The sequence below is a fragment of the Mchenga conophoros genome, linkage group LG4, assembly GCF_057382185.1.
Source record: "Mchenga conophoros isolate Kocher_MC1m ecotype Shallow Benthic linkage group LG4, M_conophoros_male_GT1.1, whole genome shotgun sequence".
NCBI lineage: Eukaryota > Metazoa > Chordata > Actinopteri > Cichliformes > Cichlidae > Mchenga > Mchenga conophoros.
This window is the reverse complement of record NC_140529.1, coordinates 30,380,420-30,395,079: the sequence shown is the minus strand read 5'-3', so window position 1 is coordinate 30,395,079 and position 14,660 is coordinate 30,380,420.

Below are 14,660 nucleotides of genomic sequence, written 5' to 3'. Positions count from 1 at the left end.
TAAATCTCTGCTAACCTGGAAGCCACTCTTCACATCAAAGTTCGACACAGCTGTAAACAAACAATGTTAAATTTACATATTAATTAGAGACAGGCTATCAGCACAGGTGATGAATTCAAATGTGTGGCCCTTCGCTGCGTTTTTGCAGGGATCCACTGTCACAGTGCCACCTTGCGGGAGGCTCAGTCCTAAGCCCAGCAGAACAATAAGAAATTACCTCGACTTAAAGGCCAAAGAAGCCCTCCTCATCAGAGACATGATAGGTTTTATTACTGTGCGAGTGTACATATTCAATATCCTTCCACTGACTGTGTCGTACAAATCAATTTGCAGTGTCACAACATCAACTGCAAAATATGCAAAGCACAGATAAGTACCTAGTTGTCACCCATCCAGTGTTGCTCAGTCAACTTCCTCTGTCAGAATTGCACATAGGGAGCGATTGCTGCCATCTGGGTGCTGTATGAAATTATCTTGTTTAAATCCTCTAAAGGTTATTGCAGTTACGCAAGTGATCCGTCACTTTCCCAGCTCTGTGTTACAGAGCAATGGAAGCACTGAACACATTTCCACTTTGTATTATGTAGGCTCTACCACTTCAACATTTTTTTTTCTAAACGTGTTTTACATCTTGTGAGGAACAAGGATCTTTGGGAATGGCTCAGAGGCAAGATCCTATAATTAGAACACAGTTCAGTTGGTTAGCAGGTAATTTACCTTTAGGGTGGAAGTCTAATTATTGTCTTTGAAAAGCTAATTTAGCGTCAAACACTTCAGGTGTCTTTTCCCCTCTCTTTAGCAAAGGGAAAGGTATCCTGGAGCACTGTGGGGTCGGAGCCATCTCTTGTGCATGGTGCTATTACTGCTTTATGTTTTCACGGCTGATTCCTGGAAGAAATTAGTTGCTGTTAAAGCAGTGCAAAGCAGCTTCTTCTTTTGTTTCCTTCAGCAGGTGTGTGGGCTTTTTATGAAAGGAAAGCACCACTCCTTGACCCGTTGATAAACGCTCTTTGCAGCAGACCTGATTCCTGGCAGATGGTGTTTGTGAGTGACACTGGTTCCCAGTAGAAGCAGGCCCAGGGAAATGATCACAGTTGAGTCTCGGTAGAGCATACCGGTCTGGTTACCTGACGGCATATGGTCTGCTGTGGCCTACACCTGCTGAAAGATGGCGTTTACACCACAGTCCCCGGACTCCACCTCTGAGAAGGCTGTTAATCACAGCTCACCACTCATTCAGGCAGTTTTAAAAACAGAAAATAACTGAGTAGCAGAGGGGATTTCTCACTTGGACTTGGCTTTGTTCTTTCTTGTTAGTTGCAAATGAGATATATTTATTGCAAGAGACGATGCAAAACCCCCCAATTTATTATGTAGTTTGCTTATATTTAACATCAGTGTTGAAAATGCAGTGAATAATACACAAAATTATTTTCTTCTCCTTTATCTTGGAAGGTTAAGATGACTGAAGCATCCTGTGTATCCTTTGTTTTGTTACTATATCCATTTCTTCCCCCTTTTATTTCCATGCACCCCCTAACTGGGAGCTCCTTGAGTCCAGTTCTGCTGGAAGGTTTTCCTTTGCACTGTTGCCAAGTGCTTGATCATATTGTGATCTCTCCACATTTTTTATCTATAGAAGGACCTTGAAGAAACTGTTGTTGAGAATTAGCAGTATATCAATACAATTCACTACAAAATTTGTAGTTTCAGTGCTAATTATACTAGTTAGTAGTATAAAGTGGTGAATACAGATATGTTTTCAACAGTATAAACCATTTGCCCTCTTTGAGCACCTAAAACAAATGCTTTAACATCCACAGCTTGGGCATTTCAATGTCAGGGACTAATTAGCGTTCCAAATGCCTCTTTGTTTAGATTATTTTTGAATGATAAATGCACCTAATTTATCCATTTAGATGTGTAAACATTGCATATAAAGCCATAGCCACTTTTCCCTCTGGCTCTAAGACTGTTTATTCCACACTGTGGTGAATTCCAGCCACACCAGCAGGGACTGAAGGACAACAGTGTCCATAGCCACAGGGATCAGTAACAGGTCTGCTGCTGAAATATGTGCAAAGTGTCAATAGTCTGGAGCCCCTCTGTCCAACTGGAAGCTATTGAGCTGCTAAAATAGAACTGGTGATTAGGATGCAGTCACCCCAGTCAGTGCCAATTCAGATGTCTTAGCAACCCTGGGCACGGCAGTTTGATCTGCCTTGCTGTCATTGATTCACAAGGCTTCCAGCTGGAGCAAAGATTCCCATTGAAGCGTGAGATAGAAACCTCTCCATCTTGGCACATCTTGGCTGGCTCAATCCCCTGCAGGCCATTAGGGATAGAATATGTTGTTTTCTATTTTTTTTTTCCTCCAGAAGAAAAATACAGTCTGTCTTCATGCTATAACAGCCATTACTTAATTGTGCCGGATTTTCCGAGCAGAGTGTTGCTTTAATTAAGCAGCTAATTGCAATGTAGCTCTTGATTAGCTTTGGGGGATGGGAATGTTCAGACAGGCTGATATGTTGTGCACACTTCAGAATCATTTACAGAAATTGAAGCTAATTTCGCTCTCTGTCTATTGCTGCATTAATTTAATTTGGGTTGCTTTTAGCTCATTAACACTTCTAATTAATACGTTGACATCACTATTAAGATGTCTCTTTGAAACTGGTGTCTCCTGATAATCAGGATGGAAGAGGCTGATGGATGGAGTGGGAAGCTGACTGGGGGAAATGGAGAAAACTCTTTCAGACTGAAAGGGAGCGAGACACCATCCGTATTTATAAACCCCTAATACTGTATCATAGTGGACACTAATAGGAAACTGTGGCAGGTGACTAAATTGGAAATGAAAGGGATGCTGATTGTTTTAAAATTTGATTGGGGTTACTCTCTGTATGTGTGTGTGTGTGTGTGTGTGTGTGTGTGTGCGTGTGATGCTCTGGGGAGTTGGGGGTGGAGGTGCATCAGGGCCAGATGCCATACACAGCTGAAGATCACGCCTGAGTAACTGTGTGTTTGGGTTTGTCATTTTAATGAGCAGAATTTAGTGACTATGGGCTGGTAACGCTGCATGAGAAGCCCCATTGCATTACCATCACTTTAACCAACCTCCACTGACTAGTATGTGGGGGATTTTCTTCATGTGTAATCTTAGACATATAAAATGTCATTTTTGTCCTTAAATTCTAATATGGCCAAAACAATAATTCATTCTTTCTGAACACTGTGTCTTAAGGGTATTGAAGTTCCCACAAGCGTTTAAATTTTTTTCTGTTTATCCCAAAACATCTAACAATAAGAAAGCATAGTATATCCTAATTAATACTATATAAAATTAAATTCACTAATGGAACTCCAGCATTTTACTCAAATTAAAGTTAAATTATGGGGACCGTTACCATCAAGAGGTAGAAATCTGCAGTAGTTTTTCTCCACATGACAACCCTGTACTCGTTCACGTGCCCTAAGCAACATAACGCCCCTCCGATTGACTTCCTCTCATGTTGTCTTCTATTAGGTTCCATAAATAAGCATTGATTGGGAAGGGATTCAGTTATTTGGCATGGCAATCAATAGGGGACCTTGCTTTCCTGTGAAGTGCTTTCTTTGCCGTGTATTCCTGAGGACAGACCACACTGTAGGAAAGCCTTCTGTTTAGCACTTCATTAAAACTGCCTCTAATAGGAGCCACCGGGGAGATGCTCCCTGCATCGTGTGTAAAAGCGATCAACATCTGCATCAATTAACCCCTTCATCCTCACGGGGCCCATTAGGAAGAGAAACACCCTTTAAAGCTGCATATGGCTTTAGCTCACAATGGAGGGTGAACAAGTATAATTGCTTGTTTGCTTTACTTCTTTCTTTCTTTTTTTAATTCTTTGAGTATTTCAAGAATATGTTCATGTAATATTTTTTTCCCTAAATTAGACAAAGGCTACAGTACATGGAGATATGGAGCACATTTTAAGAGTCACAGCAGTTACAGCTCAGTATCAAAAGTAGTGAATTAAACACAGAGCAACTGACGCAAGCTGAGGATACTATGCTAACTCAAGTTTTAGTTAAAATAACTGTTTTCTTAATCATGTTGTTTTCCGATATCAGCGTCCACCTTATCGCTGCGCTCGACCGAAAAGGTTTAATTAGAGAGACTTCTTGAGCAGCAAGAGCGGTATGAACACCTAAGTCACTATTGGCAAGATATAAGCTTGTTTTCAATTCATTTGTAAGAATTTAACAAACAAAACATTTGACGAGCTGCACGTGACAGAATAAAATCGTTTTTTCATTTACAATATGCCAGATTATAACACATTTTTATATAAGAATAACAATAGAGTCATGATATTTGACTGTTAAAGTGGTTTCTGCCGTCATATATATATATATATTTTTTAACAGAGTGATTAAAAATACAAAAACATGAAGGCATTATATTCAGGATTCCAGGTAAAATACAGCATTTCATTTAGAGCATAATATTATATTATGCTTAAATTGTGAGCAGATCTTTGCAGCGCAATAAGTGACATCAGGGAGGGGTGAGCCCTATGTGATTAGATCTGAATGGAAAAAAAAAGGAGAAGAAATACAGTTAACTTTACCAAAGTAAGAGAACACTGTGTACCTAAAGAGCAACAAGGTGTTTTTAAATTCACAGTTTTATAATTAATGCAATATAACGAGATGTTTCTCTCATCACCTGTCCACATATGCCAGAAGTGTTTATCCCTCAGTAAACAGCGACAGCTGGGCTCTGATATGTTTAACAAACCCCAAACCAAATCAAGAGTAATAAAATCACTCATTTTGGTTAATGAGTATATTAACAGCAGAGGTAGTGTTTAAGCACAAACAAGAACAACAACATTAATAATTGCAACTCTCTAGTGCCTGGCTGATGTAAGCTTTAATAATTAACAAGTCTTTGTCTTATCCCCTTGAGGCTGTATTCCTATTATCCAACTAAGTTACAAACAAGTAATTGCGCTGTCACTGAATGGTCACAACTGTTTATCTCACAATATCCCCCTGGTCCCCATTTGATACCGACTTTCAATCTACACATATCCGGCTTACCTGACAGATGCCTCAGTTAAAGGCAAGGCATGGCATTTCAACTTATTTATTTCACTTTTTCTCCTCTCATTAGAGGATTAGTCCTCTTACCTCCTGTGTTTACATATTAGTGCTAATCCAATTGAGTCAACAAGGGCACTTAGTGCAGGCTATGAACTGAGTCTGAGGGACTTAAAATGGGAGGGGAGGGGATATTAATTTACTTCTTCAGATTTTAGGCTTCCAGGGAAAATAGTTTTGAACATCTGCTATGACAAATGAAGCATTGCAAGAGAGCATGCTGTCAGTAAGCGCCTCAGCTGCCTGCTGTTGGAGTTAGCGGTCGGCCTGTAGAGGGAGCCCCTCGTCATGACTCTGTCTATAAAGTACACTGGCTACACTGTATATATATATATATATATATATATATATATATATATATATATACACACTCTCTATACACACACATTTGTATATATATATATATTTTTTTAATTTTTAATTACTTTTGGGGAATGCACTGAAAAATGATTACATTTAAACACTATCTATTTTTGTCTTCTCTATATGAAAGGACTGAAAGGAGAGGTATTCACATAAGCAACTCAAAGTTCAGATTTTTTTTTCTTTTTTTGAGTCTAAAACAAGTGATTAGAATAAGAAGCATGTTCACTATGTTACGGTTGGCCTGGGATTTGATACAAAAGCAACAATATCTGTTTAATGAGGATTCAGATCCCTCGGCTCTTCCCTGCTTCTCCCTCTTTCCGCCATCATCTCCATAACATCAGTCATGATCTTTGACCTGAGGGCCATACCCCGTGTCAGCTGAAACTAATTAGCCTTTGATCGCTGGTGACTGCACACAACACGAGTCACACCCGAGAGGTGGTTTTACCACGGGATCTGGTTGCTACGCTGACATGAGCCCAAAAAATATCTTGGTACGAAGGTTTGACATACTATTAACTGTAACTCGAAATCCACATCAGTTCAGGCTGCAGGTATCTGCAGAGTATATCAGTCACACTGGTTCATGTTGAACACGGTGCAAGTTCTAATACAGAAGAATAGCCTCATATGCAGAACTCAATTAAAACGTCTTGCTAGACATCGGCTCATTACAGAGCCTGTATTTGTACAGTTGAACCATTTATCTTCTCCTAATTAGTTGTAGATCAATAAAGCTATTTATTTTGCAGTATGCTCAGAGATCCAGTGGAGGAGTTAAAGCATGAAAAATGCAACTCAGCCTGACCATACAGACAGAAACATGTCACATATTTTGTGCCACAAAAATGTCTTATCAATTACTGACTGTGAGAAAGAAAATGGTTTCAGCCTGTGTGCATATATAGCACACGCTTGATCAGCATCAGTGCAGGTAAATAAAAGTACTTCGTGTTGCGTCACAATTTTTTTTCCAGGAATTTTTTTTATCATTAATCATTAGCCTGTCTTCCTTTCTCCAGGGCTCAGCAATGATGGCAGCTAATTAAGTAGTGGCTGGTGTCAAGTGTGCTAGGAGACCATGTTAGGCAGGGTGCTGTTCCCTCAAACCACTGACTTAAAAGATATTTGTTCTCAGAGTCTTTCGTCTTTCTTAAACTCATCTTTTGTCACACATTTCTTTGAAATGTAGCAATCCACAGTTCTTTTCCCTCAAATTCTCTTGCTTCAAAATAAAGAGCAGCAAATTATGCAGCAGACATGCACACATGCAAAATAGCCCAGCTTTGTTCACAGTAAAGCTGGTGGAAGACAGAATTTGGCAGTATGAGTTGAGGCATTTCAAGTGCCTAGCTTAGTCTTGGAGCATAGAGTCATAACAAAATGAATAAGCTTTTTTGTTTTGTTTCCAGAAGTACATGTTTGTATTTTGATTTGGATAAAATGACTAAAATTTATAATAGCTGTGTTTTGTTTTTTTTTAAGTGGAGGAGTACAGTGACTGAAATGGCTTTGTGTGTGGTACTACCAAGATAGTAAAGTAACACCCATTAAAACCTAATTTGCACCTTTAGGCAGTTCATTAATATACTGAATGGTAGAATCACACCAATATACTCTGTCCTCACCTTAGGGCACCATCTCTATTCATCAAAACACACACACACACACACACATTTCTCATTTTCACTAACATTAGTCACCATTGTTGAACTAAGGAGCAGCACTTGTGAGACAATAGACACATATGTATGTAATGTTTTACAGTCACTGTCAGCCCCTCTGAAACCTCCCATTATTTATCATGTGGATGCTAAACATGGTTCGGCGTGATCTGTGTTTGAAACGGTGACACATTTAACACTTTCAGACATTCATTCCTGCCACTTTCACTTTGCTGCCCAAGTGATGTAAAGATAATAGGAATATTTATTATATAGTCTTAAAGGTAATATCATTTTATACATGCTGCAGGCGTGTCATCATTCTGAATGGTTTGTATTATCATTTGACTTAAATATCTTTTTCATGGAGGTTATCACTTCAGTAATTGCCAGAGGCATTGGTGATCCAATCAATCAGAGTGACTGAACTTCTTACACTTTGGTATTCCCAACACTCAGACGCAGGCGTTCTCCTCAGAGAAGGCCACACATAAACAAATATGCCTTTTACACACACACACACACACACACACACACACCCTGAGGCTACAAAAGCTGCAGTTCTGATCTTCACCACCAGATGACCGATTCTGTCTTTTCCCGAGTGGACTGTTTTGTCTGGGTTGTCCATGAATTTCCCTTTCTTTTCATCACTCTCTGATGTCCAGCTGCTCCTGTCAACACCTTCTTACAGCAAGCAATTCATTGCAACATACTGGCAGCTGAGACCCCTGTGATGAACTTCAATCTGCCGTTTGCAATGGGGGCTTCACCCTGAGTCCGGCTAATCAAGGGGAACACCCCCTTCCAAGAGGGAGGGCGTCGACAGACAGATTGAGCCCAAGTTACCCCGTAATTACCCTGCCACTGCCCCTCTGCTGCAAGCTGCTGCATCTGAACCCAGTCAGCAGAGGGAAAGACACTTTGGTGATTACTTTCCAATCTGTTTAACAGTGAACAACAACAACCTATGTGCTTCCATTACGCTCATAAACCACAACTTGTTTTTTTTTTCTTACCGTACTTGAAAACATTTTTTAGAGGCCAGAGCACTAGGCATTTTGTTATGCTTCCTACAGTAACACAGTGCAAATGTCTTTTGCCTCAGGTTTCGATTATTTCCAACTTGGTACAGTCCCTGGGGGGAAGTTCTCGGGGCTTTCTGAATTTTATTAAAGCCTCTACAGCTGATTACTTGGAGTGAGGTGCACAGGTTGGCGCATTTTAGGAGTGGAGTGGAGGCCTGACAGGGTCATGTTTAACATGTCCACAGGCAATCAATTCACCTTAACCCCTCCTGGTACTCCAGCCCTCTCCACCTAAGCTGTCCTTAATAACCAGGCAATGGCGAATTACTGATAAGGCACTGGGGTCTGTGACCTATATATCCCTCCCTGTATGTATTGGAAAAATTCACCCTGAAAGAAGTGTACATTTATAATGCAAAGAAGTGACCAAATTTAACAATTGTGCATTAAATGGCCATGAAATTCACTTTATTCCTTAGTTTGTGCCTAGCTGGGTGAAGAAGTGGAGAGAATTATCTAGATGTAAATATGTGCAATAGATGCAGCACATGAAATCATGTATAAAACATAGCAGCTATTCTGTATAACTCCAAAATAATTCTCTTTTGTGCTTATGCTATATACTAAATTGCTTATAAATAATCTTTCTTGTTTTTTGTGTTTTGCTGTACCTTCAGTTATTAAGGCTATAATAGATTTTGTTTTTAATAACAGATTTATTGTAATGCTGGACTTTTGTCTGTTACTCTAGAAATGGTCTATATCTCAGTGGTTACACTGCATTTCTCTTACATGTCAGTGACCTCTGTGTAAGTTTTTACTTAACAAGCATGCAAAGGGTTCTACATTTGCCCTCATATGACAGTGACTAATTGCCCTGAGGATGCGAGCTGCTTGTTAGGCTAAGAGAGGATTCTCTTGCTCTTCAGCTGGCTAAATTCATTATTTCTCCTTTTCAATTCACTCTACCTCATCTTATAAAGGTTAGAAGCCAGATATGAAGGTTTTCTTCTTCTCTAATTGTATGTTGCTAATTTTCTGTGTAGACTTGTTCCCGGTTGTGTTTTTCCCAGCATGGCTAAGCTCACACGAACTGCAACTCTGAGACCACTTCAACCATAATGTGGTGATTTTTAATTCCTTGTTTTTTTGTTTTTTTAAACTATCAAATTAATAGGATTCCCAAACCAACCCAGCACATTAAATGTAGTTGAATCGTTTATTCTAAAGCTGAGCTATGATCAATTTATGTCATGTTCAACAATTTTGGGCAAGAAGTGAGTGTTGCAGGATTTTAAAGCAGCTGTATATCTGCAAAGCAATGTAGCATTTATCCTCATATTATATCAGTTTTTTAAAATGCAACATTACTTATATATGTTTGTGTAAAAACACTTTATTTCTCATAAAATTGAGCGTGTAAAGACTAGTTGTGTACAGTGTCTCATCTGCTCTATTTAGCATTTTGTTGCCAGCTGTCCTGCCTCATCTCCCTGGTCCGATCCTTGTCTTGTTGTTCCTTCATTGAGGTACCTGTGCAGCTGTCAGGGTCGGGGCTGTTTAGACAATTAAGAATGTTAGACAGAGGAGGTTAGTGAATCGCCGAGAACATCAATCTGGCTGGACATTGTGCTCCTACATTACCACCCTGCTGTTTTGGTATTTATGCCCACTGTTTACACAGAGCACACAGAGGGGGTCCTCCAATCAATGCCATTATCTTTGCTAATACTATTGGTGCAGGTCTCTCATCCCTTAATGATCAAAATTAAGGCAAAATGCATCACAGAAACTTTGCTCACAAAAAGCAGTTAGCATTAATCTATTGCACCTCCTTTCTTCGTGTTGTGTTATACAACAGCTGATTTTCTGCATCAATGCTCCTTCTCAAGGATATCCTCCACCCTCCACATATACAGCGTCTCAGCCACCTTCCCTTGTGCTCGGCACCGTTTCACCCCACCTTTCTCCAACCTTTGCTGCCCCTTGCCTGTCCCTGGACAGGTTTCAGCATATAAATTTGAAAATGATTTGTCCTGCCCTCTTAATAATAGATGAGAGAGCAGAGTCAGGGTCCCTTCAATAAACTCCATCCTCGCTTTAATTAGTGAACAAAAACGCCAGGCCTGCTGAGGACTCTGGCTTTGGCTCTGTGTTAGTAATTAAAACTGAAACCACCAAAAGGAGAGAAGAGGAGAAGGCTCTATTTTTAACGGGCAGGCTGTTTGGTGCCGAGTGCCCGTATAAGGTTCTGCAATAAAGAGTGATAATGAAGGTGTGAGACCTCTGGGGGCTGACTGGGCGCTCGCTACAATGGCTGCTCTCACACCAGACTGAAATACAGGGAGCAATTAGAGGAGGCACTGCATAGACTGGCCACCAGAGATTAGTTAACACCTCAGGAGCTCCGCTTCAGGACAGGCACATGCTTGTTTTCTTTCTCTCTCTTTTGCTTTCAAGATAACGCACTAAGGCCTTAATGATGAGATTTATTTGATTCAATTGTCATCTCAGACAGTGAACATTTGAAGTGTTCTTGTTGCAGGTTGTGTTTAGTAGAGATAATGTCATTGATATTTTAAAGATTTCTGGTGTTTCTTTTAAGTTATTCACACATGTATATAAATATATAAATATATAAAATCCCTGTCACAAGCGTTTTCTGCACATATGGATTTTAACACTATGACAAGCCTGAGTTGGAGGAGACCTTAAGCCCAAGAACCAATCAAGAGGACATTGTTAATGGAGGCCACATATAAGCCGTTAAGCCAGTATATGCATAATGTTATTTAATTGGAGTCATAAAAAGCCAATTAACCCCCCCACCCCCCCTTGCTCTTTCCCTCTCTCTCATTCTCTGTCTCTTTCTCTGTCAAATCACTATGAGTATGTGATGCTAATGTACAAATGTGTATTCTCAAGAAAACATTACATTATTTTAAAAAAAAAATGCTGGAATAATTCCTGCAATATTTAGATATGTATAGGTCCTTATAGATAGGCAAATAAAAAGTACTTTTTTCCTTTTAAATATTTGTTTAAAAAAGGGGGGAGACCACAAAGGTGAGACTTTTATGTGATCACTCTTTTTTTGTGCCTTCTCATTCTCTCAATATACGGATTTTGACAATATATTTGCTCCCAGGAAAATAGCAACAGTGGGTCGCAATATTGGATCTGTCAGGCTCGGGCCATTTAAATTTCAATGCCAGTAAAGTGGGGGAAGCAGACACTGTTAAATATGATGCTTGAATGAAAATCTAAACCCTCCAATACCTCTAAGCAATGTAACTCAATGAGATGAATTAACTGTAAATGCCTTATTCTCTGTGTGAGTGTCTTCCAATTTAAAATCTCATTATTCATATAAGATCCTGAACAAGGTGACTCTTAGGATAGATCGAATAAGTGAAGATAATCTTACCGGACAGTTTTATGCAAATAGGAAATGTATTGAATCAACTATGAGGAGAATGGGGAATCAAATAAGCTAATAAAGTAGAGTTAGGATGAAAAACACCATGAATAATGTTTCTTTCCGATCTCAGCTCAGTGCTTATATCGCTGCCTGTGAAGTTACAAAGTGTATTAATTCAAAGGATGCTGTCATTTAACGTGCATTCTCTTTAGTATTTTGCGAGTAGTATTAACAGTCTGCTTCAATAAGCTTTTCAATGACACTGAACCAGTGAGCTGCTTAATCTCTGTTGCCACAATCTTCAAATTATCACACTAACAATATCTTAATATTTATTCACAGCATTACTTTTTCTGCAAATAGTAGTGTAATATACACCTTGAGTGCAGGTAAAAAGAGTAATCGTAGTAATAATTATTGTTCTGCGAGGTTTTTCCAGACAGACTTGAAAGAGTAACCACTAATAAATGTTTGTCGGAGAGGTCCATCAGACAAGGATTGATTACAAGCCATCCCAGTCAGGGCTGCATAGGTCTGCAGAAGTTCATCCATAATTCATAGCATAAATAATGTAACATTCATTACACCGAAAATATGAACTTTTGTTATGGTTTGTGTAGCCGACGTTCTGCTTATATAAAGCTAACATACTCATAGTCCTTTAATTTGTTCTTCACCCCAAGGGTGAAACCCAATGACAAATGCAATGATATAATTATATAATAGAGTCAAAGACAAGGCTTGTAGATAAAGGAACTCTGACATGGACGTGTGTGCTATTAAGAGGGGGAATATGTTGTATTTATTAACCTGCAGGATTAACCTTGTCCAGCGACTACACATTAGAAGTCAGATTTGTTTACTTATTTACATTTGGTCACATACGCGTAACATGAAAGAGCTGCTTTGTGATAGGACGGGGTAACTCTATTGGACTAAAATGATTTGCTCAGTAATTGTGTATACAGGAAGATTCGTGCTACACTTTCTTTCAGAGCTGAAGTAATTTAGCACTCAAAGGCGTCTCAAGAGACTTTTTTTGTGGATTTGTAAGATTTATAGCAAAGACAGCTGTGTGTCAACGGCTCTGAGGCTACTGAAGGCCCACCCATCAATCCACATTAGGACTCCTTTGAACATAAGTATATTTCACTCTGAGTTAGTGACATGCCGTGTGAATCTGCGGATGTGAAATTATACACATTCGAGCAAACAGTGGTTAGAGCAAGATAAGAGTGGAGGAAAAAGCTAGTAATTCTAAAGGAGATCAGAGAAATTATGTGCAGTGCATTTCCTAGGCGTGAACTAATTTCCTAGACAAAAATGTGCATGATTTGCTTTGGCATTCCAGCTAGTACGAGCACTTTTGTCTGATGAATAAAATACATGTTTGTGAACATGCTATGTTGTTCCACAACCCACAATGCTTCCTCTGCAGCCCCTGAAATAGAAAATTGTCCTTCATTCAACCACACAGGTAAACAATTTCACTCTTACTCACAGGAATGTGACAAAGTTTGGGAATAGGGCTGTGAAAGGAAGTGAGAAGAAAGACTGTAAATCTCAAACAGAATGTGCCTAGCAGAAGGTGAAAACAGATATAAAAGATTGAGTAATGCTGTAAATCTGTCAGAATAAAGGGAAACCTGTGGCGAGAACAAGAAGCCTCTCCTTCCGCTTGTCTCATCTGTCTCCACTAGACTGACCAGGTCCATCTGGATCGAAGCATCTCATGCAGGTGTGTCATCTGCAAATCTCTCCACACATACGGCATACTTCCAAAAGAATATTTATCTCTTCCCTTGAAAGAATCAGTCTTATAGCTTCCCGTGTTACATTAAAATTTATTCTACACAGAAACTTTTATGTCTTAACATCCAACATCAGCAGGCTACGCTTTTAACTAAACATGCATGTGGTTTGAATAGACCATATTTTCTCGGTGGAGAAGCACTTCCTGGCTCGCTATCCCATTTGATTTGATGGGTTATTAAACACTTCTGTCAATAAGAAGCGTGGTGAATGCTAATTTCTGAACCCTCCATCGATAAATGACCATGAAACCAGTGCAAATTAACCTCTAAATGTCATGGGAAAAGCTAGTGCCACAATCATTACTGTATGTGCTTTAGAGATAAATCTTGGTGACTGCACTATAGTGGACATATAGATGCATATCACAGGAATTGAAGTATCTATTTATGAACCATATATCAATATTAATAGGCTTTTATAAATATTAAAATCTAATAAATACATGTAATTAATATTGATGCTTTATCAGAAGGCAACAAATTCTGTTGTATGTCATCTGGGTTGTGAGCCGATGAGATTATAGGAGGCAGTAAAGTCCCGTTATATTATTGATGTTGAGTCTGTGGTATGTACAGTGTATTGCTATTAATGAGAAGAAACGAGATTATAAAATGAGTCAAAAATATGGAAGATTCAATGACCATTTAGACCATAATATCCTATTAATGAGTTCTTCTTGAAGAAGCATCCATGTTGTCCTGATGCTCTAAGTAGCCATTATGGTTGCCAATTACATGTTTAAAAATAATTCTTCGCTTATTCACTTACTCTTGCTGGAGCGACCTTTTTTTTTTAAATACTATTTTTCTTAGTGGTAAATTAGTTGCTTACATACTAAGAGTAGACCTTCAGACAGAGAAGCAAAGCTTGGCAACTTTACAGCAAACTACCCAAGTACCCCCATCATTCAGTAACTTGTAGAACCAGATTTAGCAGCAAAAAGGTGAAGTAATAATTTTCTGCATGACTATCAGTTTCCTCACATCATTATGGAGAATTTTGGTTTACTCTTCTTTACAAGATTGGTTCAACACATTGAGGTTTACAAGCATTCAGTTATACATAGCATTTCAGTCAAGTTAAGGTCTGGTCTTTGACTGAGCCATTGCAGCATTGATTCTTTTTCCACTCTGTTGTAGATTTGCTGGTGTGGTTGGGATCATTGTTTCGGTGAATGATGTCGTTTCAGCCAGACGTTGTCTCTGCTAACTTGAC